The 11,810-nt window shown below is 41.4% G+C and overlaps 1 long non-coding RNA gene across 1 annotated transcript; it reads right to left on the reverse strand.

Annotated features, from left to right (window-relative positions):
• Positions 1-2,556: 2,556 nt before the first annotated feature.
• LOC125634987 (uncharacterized) lies at positions 2,557-10,604 on the reverse strand. The gene is made up of 4 exons (XR_007356104.2): positions 10,518-10,604; positions 8,386-8,713; positions 3,771-3,899; positions 2,557-2,810 (listed from the first exon to the last, which is right to left on the reverse strand). It is a non-coding gene; the product is annotated as an uncharacterized LOC125634987 (long non-coding RNA).
• Between the last annotated feature and the right edge of the window lie 1,206 nt (positions 10,605-11,810).

The raw sequence follows: 11,810 nt of genomic DNA on the forward strand, positions 1-11,810 counted from the left end.
ACATCTCCCAGCTGCAGAAAGCTCAGCATCCTCCTCTGCTTCCTGCTCCTATCGCTCCTCAGCTCCAGGGGAGGAGAGGTCACTGGTATGGGGGAGCCCAACTGCCCAACCCCCATGCATCCAGACCTCCCATACTCTGACACCCCCGCCAAGCCTCACCTCATACACCAAGAACCTCCCTAGCCCTCCATACCCAAACTACAACCCATTGAATCTCAACCCCTGCATCTGGAGCCCCCTACACCCTGACCACCCCACACTGAGCTCCTTGCACTCAAACCCCCACCCTGATGAGCCCCATCCTTGCACCACCCTGAGCCCCCACATCCAGACCCCACACCACTGACCCCCCGCTAGCTGCACCCAGACCTGTCTCCTGAGCTCCAACCACTTTCACCTGGAAGCCCCTGCACCTGGAACCCCCTGATGAGCCTCGTTGCATCCAGATCCTCTCCCAAACCTAGACCCCCCCTCACTGAGCTGTCTGCAACTACATTGTCCCACATAGAACCATCTCACCCTACACCTGGATCCCTCCACCCTGAGCCTCTCCACACTTGGATGCTGCCTGCCCTGCTCCTGGTGCAGAGGGGCAGGGCCCCAGGATGTTTCTGGGCAGACTCAGGCCTTGTGCTGTGTCAGAGTCAGGTACAGCCTCACCACTGAGTCTGTGTCCCGGGGGTGGGGAAGCTACAGGATGTTCTCTCACTTTCATGGAGCCAGTGGCCTGTGCTCCCCACTGCCATGCTGGAGGCTCTGCATTTATTTATTGACAAATAAAATTTGCAGAATATTGCAGACTTTTTAATTTTTTTGATGCAGAATGCCCTCAGGAGTATTCCATGTACCAAGGAAATGGATTTGATTATGTTGGGGCAAGGTCCAGGAACTCTACTTGATTCGATTCCTGTATCTAACGACCCTTTTGCCAAGGGTATTCACAGTATGGCAAATGACGTGACTGAACAAGTCATCACCAAAATCAAGCAAAGTCCTTTTCCGCCCGTCCCATTCAACTTGACAAAATGACAAATGTGTTGGGTGCTGCTCAGATGCTGACATGTAAAATTCCAAGAGGAATATCTGTTGTGCTGGCCATTCCAAAAGTGCAGAGAGCTGTGGTAAGCTTTTTTTCCCGCTCATTCTGGCTTGAAATGGCAGTGCTGTGTAGAAATTTGCATTAATGGTGCTCATGCAATGACTGGAAAAAAAACAGTGGGCTAGTCACCCGAGTGCAGGCTGTTGCACCACAAGCAGTTTGGACTCATGGTATTCTACACAGGCAAGCTCTAGTTGTGCCAAAAAAAGGGGGGGGCACCCATTCACACAGTCATCTTCATCAAGTGTAGCTCAACAAGTGTGTCTGGAGTTTTGTGTGATGATATGGGAGCTGAACACCATCACTTTACCACACAAGTTTGTTGGTTGTCTCCAGGAAAGGTTCTCAATCGTTTGTTTGAGCTCGGAGAGGAAGTGAGAATTTTTCTTTCAGACAAAGATTCCCTGCTGGCGGAAGTTTGCAGATACCAAGTGGCTTGCTTTGCTAGCTTACTTGGCAGACATTTTTGAATGTCTAAATGTTTTAAATACTTTCAAGGGCAAGACACTTCTATCTTTTCTGTCACTGACAAAATTTAAAGTTGGATCAATAAACTTTTTGTGGTATGCTCGTGTGGACATTGGCAATTTTGAAGCATTTTTTTTTTTAAAACTGGTTGTATTTTTGAATGAAAATGTCTTGCCCGAAGCACGACTTGTAGGCCATTATCTTCAGCCACCTGGAAAGCCTTAAACTGCAGTTTTGGAAGCATTTCCTGAAGAGGATCGGAAAACAGTGGCGTGGATTGGAAATCCCTTTAATGCAGAACGACTGCAAATGCTGTTATGGCACTTACAGCAGACATGCCAAACCTGCTAAAAAAACACAGAAATTGGGCTTTTTTTTGGGCTTGTGAGTTGCTTGTTGGCTAGTTTTTGGCTTGTAGCTTGTTTGGCTTGTAGTTTGTTGCTTTTTTTTTTTTTTTAATTGGCTCCCGGTAAGCGGGAGCAAGCAGGGACAAGGCAGAGGGAGAGTCGGGGTGCACAGCGGACCCATCACAGTTCCAGACTGCACGCCGTGGGGAACTAATCACATAGAGTGTTGGGGTTCTTAGGGATTGGCTTATTTTGGCCTTGTTTTGAAAGGGATTAGCTTGATTTTTGGCTTATTGTGACCGTCAGAGTGCTTATTTACCGCATGAAAGTTGGCAACTCCAACTTACAGTGAAAAAAATATTAATGGATGTGACACTGATGCTGAGATTTTTCTGAACAACTTCTTGCTAACTTCTGGATTTGTGTGTGAGAAGTATATACAGAGCTGTCGTCTGCAGCACTGACCACTCATGCCACCTGTGTGAAGCTAGCTTTTCAGCACTGACTTTCCTGAAAAACGCATACAATCACTGATGAAGATGACAAGTCTTTACCTCAGTCACAGAGAGCCCCACTTCAAGGATTTGTGTTCATCAATACAAGCTCACCACTCCCATTAGGTACATATTTATTTTATTTTATTTTTTTTATTTATTTTACCGCTGGGATAGAAAGATTGTCTTGCAATTGTATTGTGAGTTTAAATATTTAGTGGATAGTTTTTTGTAGATACATCCTTTTAATGCATTTTTAAATTTAAAATATTAACTCTTCTAGAGTAATACAGGGCCCTGGGGTCGTGTAGTACTTTTTGTTGTCAGAAGTGGATCTCAGTGCAATGAAGTTTGAGAACTGTTGATTTAGAAATGATGCTCCTTTAGATCATGTCCGTCCATCTAGGAGCAAGAGCAGCTTTTGAGTGGGATGTAAAAAGAGTAGATACAGAGTAAAAATGTAAGCTAAACTTCCCAGGATATAGAGCCAGGCAGGAATAGGAAGCCAGTCAACAGAAAAAAATTTGACTTACAGCAGGACTTTCTGATAGGGAACTTAATTACCATTCATAATCCAGAGGGTCAAGGATATATTAGTAAAACTAGTTTTTTGTGAGTTGAAAATGAGCAATTTTCTAGCAATTTTTTCTGAATAAACAGTGCTGCTTTCTGTACTGCTCCTTACTGAGATTTATTAAACCCCCATTTTATTTTTGATCACTTCACATTTGCACACACCTCTGGGATACAATTACAAATGGGCATTAAGGAAAGGAGAGTGGTGTGTGTGTGTGTGTGTTTTTTTTTCTCAATCACAGAAAAGATGCATTGTGTTAAGAACACAATAATCTCTGGTTATTCCACAGTTCAGGCTCCAGTAACTGATGTGCATTCAGTAACTGCAGGTTATTAGTGCACTTTTTCAACTGAGAAAAAACAAAATAAACACAATATTTAATGCACAGTATGAGTGGAAGTCATGGAGTTTTAGACCTTGATGTCACTGTTCCAAAACAGTGGGTGTTTTTTTGTTTTTTTTTAAATTTAGTTTAATGAAATAAACATTACTTCGAAGGAATTTCTTCTGTTTAAGCCCAGTCTGGGGATGCAATTAAAGAAAAAGGCAACTGTTATATTATACATATACTGTGGTGGTAGTTATATCAACAGCATATTAATGGCTATAGAAAACTAATAGTTTACTCACAACAGTTTGAGAAAATTGAATTCCTTAAGAAAAAAACAAATAGAGGTACTGTAGGCACATCAGTTTACTGTATGTTACTTCAGGAGGAAAAAGGCACAAATCAGATGCACACAATGTATATAAATAAATTAAAGAGGAAAAAGAGAGAGACTTACAGAACAAATGGCTGCTATGCAGACAATGGCAAGCATACAGCCGAAGAACTACAAAGAACATTGCTGCGTTCCTCTTCCATTTCTTCAGCATGATGCTTTGTCTTTCTGTACAGTACTGTAAAATAGAAACTTAAAGGAACACTGCAAGTTAAATCGCACTTCTAAATATTTACTTAAGTTTACTACAACTGAAGGAGCTGAGAGGAAAAATATTTTTCTCCACTATATTGTAGAATCAGTTCCATGTTTCCCTCTACATAGTTAATTTCCTCTTAATGTGGGTCTTTCACATTGCAAAGAGGAAAACAAAAAACGTAAAAAATCGAACAGGTCTTTGTAAAATCTCAACTGGTAGAGGGTCTTGGAGGTAGGTGTGGTTTCTGAAACTAATTTTAAATTTATTTTACAATAATTGAGATGTCAAATAAAATTTTCAAAGGCACTTAAGTTCCATTTTCAAATGTAACTTAGGCTCCCAAATAATATTAAATCAATGGGGCTTAGGCTCCTAACTCACTTAGGTGCTTTTGAAAATTGTACCCGTTGTTGATTGTCCCTTCGAACATATAACCTGATTTCATAGGTTAGTGCATTAGAGTTATATCTATTTGCCATAGCTATTTCTTTATTAGGAATCATGAACTCTGCATTATATCTTGATTCATACCTTTGGATGCATTGTTTATCTTTGTACCATTGTTCCTTTCTGATCTATTAATTTAGAAGAGCTCTCATGTATTTCAGTGTGTGTAATATAACTAAGGGTATGGAAAATTTCTGAAGAGGTTTCACTGCTCTGTACAGAGCTGGTCCAGTGATATAAAAAGTGATTTTGAGAATATTTTTATCAACAAAGTTTGACACATTCATTTGGCTACCAGTCTTTGGATCAGTCATGAGTATCCAGATAACAATCATTTTTTTCATTAATTTTTAGCTTGAACCATAACTCATCTATAAATGTGTTCCACAAGAATGTTGTTCCATATTCTCTGTTCACTGTTTGCTATTCTTCATTATAAAGTCTATCATTCACTCGGAGCAGAAATAGTATGTGACTCAGACAACCAATCACACACTACAAGTGCTAAATAACCAATACTGAATGGTCAATCTGAAGAGTTTGTGAACAATCCATAAACTGAATTTTATTTGACCTTGACAAATACTTATGAATAACCAATAGAGCTGCAGAATTCATGATGAATTTGCAAATATGTGAACAGAAAAAATGAGCTAAGTTCCTCATAACTTACTCGCAATGAATAACTCAATTAGCTCCAGTATTGTGATAGTTTATACTGATTATTATACAGTGTGAAGGAACTTCTAATGTTTTTATGGTATGGCTGAGGGGGTGAGAGATATTCTCTACATAGTCATAATTGTATTCCTGTTATGTATTAACACCTTAAAAGAATAGAGAGAAGAGATTAACTACGACTAATATGCTGAAACAGAGGAAAAGAAAATTGAGCATGAATATCTGGAAACAGATATTCCTAACAGTGAGTTCTATTAAACTGCTGAATAGTTTTCCCAGGGATGTGGTGGAAGTGCCATCACTTACATGGCTTGAAATTAGACTGGGCCAATAGCTCACCCATTGCAAGGGACAAAACTGCATTGGCAGAAGGGATCTGTCCAAATAGGTCATTATCAGTCTTTAAATGTTGGAAAATCTGAAAATACAATCTCCCACCCCTTTGATCAAACATTGTAGGTGTTTGTCCTTTTCTGATTTCTGTTCCTATACTGGCAGCAGCTTGTTTAGCTTACTGGCAATATTAGTGTTGTTGCATTCATAAAGATTAAAGGTTAGAAGTGCTGCAGTATTCTGTGCGAAGGTGAAGATTTTAAATGGTAGAGCTATTAAAAGAAACAGCTCCTTATAGCTTTGTGATACAAGATTAGTTCATGTTAAGGTATGTTACATGTAGCTTTTACCCTGCATATTTTATTAGTAGCGGTTCACCACCATAACAGTGTGTATAGAGAAAAAGCTGCTCCTTCACTCATATTTTACCAGAAGAAAGGGATGAGATCATATTGGGAAATACTAAGTACTGTAGCATGACTGAAACATTTGGGATTATTCTATAGAGCAGTAACAAAATTATCATTGAAAACAACCATGTAACTCTTTGAAAAGAGTGTTTCATCAGAGATTAACTGTATTGACAGCTTCTGTGATTCAACAAGCATTTTTCTATGAGATAAAGCCCCCATAAATTTTCAGATATTGCCAGATTGCTACTAGAAAAATGGTTGGCAATAAATAGACTCATTTTCTAAGTCTGAGTGGCAATTTTCCCATTACTCTGCCATATGGATCAAGTACTTGCTGTCTTATATTATGCTGGCTGTAAGAAAGCAGCATTTGAACCAAGATTAATGAAATCACCAAAATATTTGTTTTTGTGGACATTTTATTGACATCTCTAAATGGGCCTGCCAGAACCTCTTTCCTAAAACCATGAGTTTGTTAATATAGTTAAGTCATTTTTTTAGTGGATTCCAAATTCCTTGGTCATCATTCCATTGTCTATATCCTCCAATACCTTTTCTGGGCCTTGAGTATTGGCATCAGGTGCTCAGTCCTCCTGCCGTACCACTTGCTAAAGATGAACGGCCACTGACCTGTTAATGTCTTAACATAATAAGGGAAGTCATCAAGCCAAATTCATAACTCCAGGATTGACAGTAGCTCTAAGCACTGGGTTGATCAGGCTGGGACTCAAAGCAGAGATTAAGCCAAAACGGGATGAGGCACTACCCAGTCCTGAAAGAGTGGTGGTGACTTCGGAAATGAGCTGGGCCCTTCCTGTAGTGTAGATCACACAAAGTGTGGTGGATGCCTCTCACCTCTACCCCGCCCCCTCCCCACAAGGGTAGGAACAGCATTCTGAATTGGCCAGTGTCTAAGGCTGATTTAAAACTGCATGGTTGAGGGGAATGTGACCATTTCATTAAAATAAAGTATCACAGAGCTCTGAGATGGGTAATTGACAGTTTAATTACTGCCCAGTGCTCTGAATGTCAAAGTGAAGAAATAGAATAAATTTCAGGTAAACTGTGGGAATAACATTGATGCAGTTTAGAGATACAAGGAGTAACCTTAAGTCTGATTAGCTGTCTGATCTGGATGACCATGCAGACTAAAGCCCATTAACTAATGCCCAAGGCAGAGGGGATAAGAACTCGTATGGGGCCCAGATACAATTCCTCAATTCACCCTGGCTGGCAGTGTTAAAGTTATTAGGGGTTGTCACTGAGCCTAGAGTACCAGAAGATTGACCCTATGCCAAGTGGAAGTGTTCCTGGGCAGAGAGGGTGGCATATACAACGTGTGTGTGTGCGTGCGAGCGAGCATGCGTGCCCATTTCTATGTATGTTTGTATATTTTGTTACTTGTACATTCCATTAGTATGAATAAGTAAAATATTTGAATATAGATTCTACACAAATGCAAGTGCAAAGAAGACTTGTATATTGCATCCAGCTGGAGCTTGTGGTACACATACAGAAACAAGCTGATACAGTACACTGTGTATGAATACAGCTCACATGGCTAAGTAACATTTGTGAGGTCAATTCTGATCATATTCCAGTCGAAGATAAATCCATATTGAAATGGGGAATGCTCACAAAGCACGACTGACAAATACTTGAAATAAGAGCCCTTAAAAAGAAACCCACTGTTTGACAGTTCCTATGACTATAATGTTCTCATCTCTGTTTTGCATAAATATCTGGTTTGAAAGGATTTTCATGCTTCTCTTGACATAAGTTCACATACAGATTGGTGACAGTATGCAGTATGGAACCTTTAATAGGCCATTCCAAAGCAGACCATAATCAAAAATGGCAGGAGATTGTCAGAAAGGAAAACAAATCCTATATAAGAAGGTGGTTTATGCCTCCTAGAAATTGGTGTGTGGCATACAGAAAGTCAATCTGATGAGTTCTACCTCTCTGTTTTTGTTGCCAGACCTGACTATTAGCAGCATAAAAGCACCTGTGTGGTGTTGGGCTGCTGAGGCACACTTCTGCTGTATTGGAGAGACCATGAGACCAAAGGTCATCTCTGTCTCTCACTAGACTCATAGATTATGAGCCCTGAAGGGACCACCCTCTGCAGAGCACAGGCCATAGAACCGCCCCGAAATAATTCCTAGAGCCGATCTTAGAAAAACATCAAATTGTCTGTGATGGAGAATCCACCAGGACCCTTGGTTAATTGTACCTGTTATTTACTTTCATCATTAGAAATGTTTCAGAGTAACAGCTGTGTTAGTCTGTATTCGCAAAAAGAAAAGGAGTACTTGTGGCACCTTAGAGATTAACCAATTTATTTGAGCATAAGCTTTCGTGAGCTACAGCTCACTTCATTGGATGCATACTGTGGAAAGTGTAGAAGATCTTTTTATACACACAAAGCATGAAAAAATACCTCCCCCCACCCCACTCTCCTGCTGGTAATAGCTTATCTAAAGTGACCACTCTCCTTACAATGTGTATGATAATCAAGGTGGGCCATTTCCAGCACAAATCCAGGGTTTAACAAGAACGTCTGATGGGGAGGGGTAGGAAAAAACAAGGGGAAATAGGTTACCTTGCATAATGACTTAGCCACTCCCAGTCTCAATTCAAGCCTAAGTTAATTGTATCCAATTTGCAAATGAATTCCAATTCAACAGTTTCTCGCTGGAGTCTGGATTTGAAGCTTTTTGTTGTAATATCGCAACTTTCATGTCTGTAATCGCGTGACCAGAGAGATTGAAGTGTTCTCCGACTGCTTCATGAATGTTATAATTCTTGACATCTGATTTGTGTCCATTTATTCTTTTACGTAGAGACTGTCCAGTTTGACCAATGTACATGTAAGCCTCATTTCCAGTTTGTCTAGCTTCACTTCCAGCCCTCTGATCAGGTAATATCCTCTATTAGATTGAAAAGCCCATTATTAAATATTTGTTCCCCACGTAGTTATAGACTGTAATCAAGTCACCCGTTAACCTTCTTTGTTAGACTCAAAGAGCTCAATCTATTCAGTCTGTCACTATAAGGCAGGCTTTCTAGTCCTTTAATCGTTCTTGTGGCTCAACTATGAACTCTCTCCAATGTATCAATATCCTTCTTGAATTGTGAGCACCAGAAATGGACATAGTATTCCAGTAGCAGTCACTCCCATGCCAAATATAGAGGTAAAATAACCTCTGTTATGTGGTTTGTACCTCAGAGCAATTGGTGTATGGCATAGAAAAAAGTCATCTAGTCAATTCTGTCTCTTATAAACAGAATAAATTGTGAGACCTAGCCCTCAGCAGCATAGAAGGAGGCTGTGCATTAGGAGGCTACTTGGAGCAAGCTTCTGAAGAGTTGTGAGACTAAAACCACCTTTGGTCTTAGTCTTCATTGGCCTAAGAAGCCTGACAATACTCAAATAACTCTCATGCCTGTGTGGCTTGTTGCTACTACAGTAAAGTTCATTGCTGGTGCCTCATTACCTTTGGTCTCCCTTTTCACTTCGCTTTTGCTGTTTTCTGCATCCACTTGCTGTACGTTGACGTGTATACTCTTTATGGCAGGGGTCATGTCTAGCACTATGGGACTACAATCCTCAGTGGGGCCTTGGGCTATTTATGATACAATAGTAATATAAATAACAGTGTAAGCCCCAGCTGGCTAACCAGAATCTGGGTTCGGGCAATCAACGCCCACAGTCAACTACGAATGTGCTGTTACTGTTGCAGATTCTAGGCATTTGATTGCCAATATAAGCTATAGGTTGTGAATCAAAATTGTATTGAGGGGGAATCGCCCATTCTATCTGAATTTGTTGAGGGTCGTAAAGGGTCACAGAGGAGCTCTAGTCCAGTGGTTCTCAAACTAGGGCCGCTGCTTGTTCAGGGAGAGCCCCTGGCAGGCCAGGCCGGTTTGTTTACTTGCCGCGACCACAGGTTCCGCTGATTGCGGCTCCCGCTGGCTGCAGTTCGCCGCTCCAGGCCAATGGGGGCTGCAGGAAGGGCAGCCAGCACATCCCTCGGCCTGTGCCGCTTCCCGCAGCCCCCATTGGCCTGGAGTGGCGATCCGCGGACAGTGGATGCTGCGATCGGCGGAACCTGTGGTTGCGGCAGGTAAACAAACCAGCCTGGCCTGCCAGGGGCTTTCCCTGAACAAGTGGTGGCCCTAGTTTGAGAACCACTGCTCTGGTTAACATAAGTAAGGTGCATAAGTGGTTCATGCTAGCTTGTGGTATTTCTGATGTTGAGTTCCACTTCCAGAAAGCTATTTCCCATTGCTCTGAGATCCAAAGCAAAAGGGCTTTCCCTTCCAGTGTTTTGAATTAGATGTAGCATTAGGCTGGGTCTAAGTAGGCAACTGCGTAGCGCTCGCTATTTAGCATACTGGGTCAGTCTTGCTCACTTATCAACAGGCCTGTCCTAAATCACTTTGTTGTCCAAACAGTGTCTATCCACAAACCTCCCTTCTTACCCCCACCCCTCCACTGTTGCTTCACCTGTTACCTGGGGTTTCCCTGAACTCCATACTCTTGGTAACTTTACTCTTCGCGAGGTGATCCCAGGAAATAAATCCATGGGGACACGGCCTCAGGCCAATAAATAGTTGATGCAAACAAAAGTGCGTTCACTCAAAGCTTCTACATTATTTAGTCTCCAGCACTTGCACATGTCTGCAACAGGTTAGTAGGGCACCTCAAATTACCCCCAGATTCATATTTACCTAGGGTCTTGAGGAGGTCTCCAGCAGATAACTGCAGATGTCCAGTGGCCAACTTTCTGTCTGCAGGAGAAGTTGAGAGGCATTCAAATGTCCACTCAGCCCAGATTTCTTTCTTTTTTTTTTATACCTGATTTGTTAGTATTACATAGCTTCTGCTCAGCAGTTAAATATTTTTTTGATGAACAAGCTAAGTGTGGAATTTTCCAGTCTGTCAGGCAGGGAATTTCCCATCAGTTATCCAGTTGTATTTCACATAGCAATAGTTAACTATTGCCAGACTTTCCATCTTGCAAAACTGCATGCTTTGGAAAAAGCTCAAGTCAGGAGGGTGCAGGGTCATGTTTACTCTTCGTGGTCAATCACTCCCCCCTCCCCTCCTGGTCAGTTAGTTGTGCTAAGGCTTCAGAAAGGCCTCATTTTAGCTGCTTTCAGCAATAAGCATAATAGCTGGTATTCCAGCTGTGGGCAGTGGTTTAGGCATGTTACTGGGTTAACAAAAGTTTCTCCTTACACACCCAGCTGAGCAGAGACAGGAGCTGCCTTTGGGAGAAATGTTGAGAGAAGACTGTACAGTTTGATAAGCTGGGTGAGGGAAAGGGAGCAGAAAGCTCTTTTGAGGAGGGGGATGCTGAATACCATCTTTCCTCCTTTGTACCTACGGTTGGCCTTGTTTTGACCCAGGCCATAGCTGCCTTTCAGCATGCTGAAATTAATTCAGTAATTTGGTGGAGCAAGTGTATAGATGGGATCATCTCCCCATACCCCTTGGTCTAAAGAACAACTGCATTCCAAGAGCAATGGAAGCAGATGTAGTAACTGAGCAGAATAGCTCCCTATTGCTCTGTCACATGACATTTGCCTACCATGAAATTATTGCATTGCAACATGTATGTTTTAGATGACTGATTCCTAAATTGAAAAGCTATTAGGACGCTTATTATCCAGCTTGCCATTTTGAATATAATTGATGCTACTGATCAGGCTCTTGTTGACTTCTATTTTATGTTGAGAGAGAGAATATCCTACATCATCTTACGTTGGCCCTATGTGCACACTTATACCATGTTTCCTCCACTGACATTTGTGCAGCCCCCTTGGATTCAGTGGAGTTGCATGAAACAGAAAACTTTGGCTCACTGAGTATAATAAAGTAGGACTCCTTTTTTTTTTAATTTCCAAAGTTCATTAATTAGTCAAATTCAGCAAACACGCTTTTATCTATTGTATGTGTCACGTAAGATTCAGAGTAAGTAAAGGAAAAGTACATTGTTACTTCCAATTCAGCCTAGTACC

The sequence above is a fragment of the Caretta caretta genome, chromosome 3 (genome assembly GCF_965140235.1).
Source record: "Caretta caretta isolate rCarCar2 chromosome 3, rCarCar1.hap1, whole genome shotgun sequence".
Taxonomy (NCBI): Eukaryota; Metazoa; Chordata; order Testudines; family Cheloniidae; genus Caretta; species Caretta caretta.